The sequence below is a fragment of the Cyprinodon variegatus genome, unplaced genomic scaffold, assembly GCF_000732505.1.
Source record: "Cyprinodon variegatus isolate N-32 unplaced genomic scaffold, C_variegatus-1.0 Scaffold24, whole genome shotgun sequence".
Taxonomy (NCBI): domain Eukaryota; kingdom Metazoa; phylum Chordata; class Actinopteri; order Cyprinodontiformes; family Cyprinodontidae; genus Cyprinodon; species Cyprinodon variegatus.
In genome coordinates, this window is record NW_015150477.1 from 491409 (window position 1) to 493978 (window position 2570).

The window sequence follows — 2570 nt, forward strand, 5'->3', positions numbered from 1 at the left end:
ATTACTTTCTAAACAAAGATATTTCCACAGTGAAGTGGCAGATTTTGAAAATGTTGCCGTTGGATTGATGTCGGGTATTTGCAGTCCTGCAGGTCATATATTTGGAGCAAGTTAAAATTTTCTGGTTATAAAAGGAAAACATCCTGTCAGATCTATGGATGCCATCAGACTATCACCTCTGTGTTTTAAAAAACCAGAATATACAGATTTTTAACATATTTCTTTGTCTTGTGCCTGGATTACCATCCTTCCTTACCAGATGCAGTGGTTATGGTCTTGTTTAACTGCAGTGCTTTATTTTGCCACTAGATGGAAGTAAATATATGAAGAAATACAAAAGTCACAAATGGCCTTTGGAAAAAACTAATTTATCATCAATTTCTGAGTCAGTGATACCACTGTTTATATAAGATCCCTCCTTTAAACATTCTCCTTCTCTTAGTCACTGACATAATAGAAGATGGTGATGATTAGGCTATTTTTTCCAGATTAAGTCACTTAAAAATAGCAACCTTTAAGCAGATATTAAAATATCAATCAAGCCTGCAGTTATCTTTTTATGGGCCTTTATAATAATATTATCTAACATGCCAGTGGAATTAAATATTTTAATCTCCTGCAAGTGGAAAGTCATCATAATTAACAGACTTAAAGGCTTTAAACCATCATTCTCGGCTGTAATTAATCTATGTTATATGCATCACTTTGCTAATATTTATTTTTATTTATCGAATATGTTTTGTATCCATTATAATAGTTGTAGCATTAATGCAAATGGGATAAAAATATTTGAATGTTAAATGTTTGAGGGAGAATATAAGGGATCCAGTTAATATAATTTTTAATTAAATAAACACTTGAAACAGCCAATAAATACTATAGCTGTATGTCACACCCAAAGTTAAAAAAATGACTAAAATAAAATGATATGGGAATTTCTGTATATGGACATCTTTTTTTTACCTCATAGTCTAAAATGTGTATGTTGGATAATTGAAGGATCTTCTGTGTGTGGATGGGTGTCTGCATGTGTGTGTCAGTGGTTGTTTGTCTCATATATCTCCATGCTGACCCAACATCAGGACAATGCAGCATCTGTAGGTCATGAATGCTGAGTTACTGAAACCATTTTAGTCTTAGCTTCTGTAATAAACCTTTATTATTGAAACTGGTTTGCTTTGCTTTAATTCCTTAACCTTAAAATATCTGGATCCTGAGAGAAAGAGAGGTGGTTATTTTCTCCTATTGTGAAATCACATCATTGTGTGATTTCAGTTTATTGTGTGCTTCAACCAAGCCTTTAAAACAATACCGGCAATAAGAACCAGTGATTAGTAAGTTTAACGATAGAACTGTCTTTACATTTACTATTACCTTAAAATATGTAGAAAAACAAAAAAAAGAACATTCAAAATTAATCAATATTTTAAACCAGTATCATATTTCTTTGATGGAAACGTTTTACCAGAACATAAATGTAAACTCTTTTATTTTGTAGTAGAAGAAAAAAAAACACATTTTATAACCTAGATCTGTGACAAATAAGTGCAGCAACTTGTTGATTTAGTGGGAAAATGAAGGAACATTTGCTGTGGTGTCAAAAATACACACATTTGTTACTTAAGTAGAAGTATAGATACTGCAGTTTAAAAACACTCTGGTAAAAGTTGAAATATCAACTTGACCTCTTTACTCAAGTAAAAGCGAAAAAGTATGTGCTCCAAAAACTAGAAGTCAGAAGTAGGAAGAAAAATAAGAAATGGAGTAAAGTATAGATACCTAAAAAGTTTCAAGTAACGAAGTATTTGTACTTCTTGCAGGTATCTCACACCAACTGTGGAGAAAGTTTTAAAATGACGGCCAGTTTCTCAGTTAGGATAAAAAAAAAAAAAATCTAATAATCTCAATAATCTCAATAATTAGACTTTTAGGAAGAAAAGGACTCTACGCTTGCAGCCAAATCAACACAAAAAATAGTTAAAAGTAAAAAAGAAAATCTTCCACAGCCTGTCATTTCTGACTCAAAATAATTGTGCCTAAACTGGATGATTTTTCTAAGCGAATTAGTAAACCTGAACTAAGAGAATAAACTAAGAGGGCTGGCTGAAAGTATGGAGGCAGATTGGGTTTTTACAGTTTGATTTTTCATGTCCTACTTTATCTTCAATACAGGATCTCCATCAAAACATTGTCATTGCTTACTATTGTCCCTCTATAGTTGATTATAGGTTATCTGGGAACAGGTTGCGCAGCTGCGTGCAAGTCCTGCAACACACACCTGTCTAGTTATTAAGCCTGCATGTCCTGGCAGGACAAAATCTCATGACTAATTGCCACAAAGTCAAAAATATGTGAGCATGTGCAGTTATTTGTGTGCTGTATTTGACTTTAAAGCTGCTCTCAGATCAACATTTACATACACACTCCAGAGGTATCATCCAGCTATGAAGGCCGACCTTCCCAAAAGCCCCAAGGGCACGAGGAAGGGAAGAAATAAGGGGATAAATTATGCTATAGATTTGTGCTTCTGTATAAAAGCTCCCATATCATGCAAGAAAGAACCCTAGTTT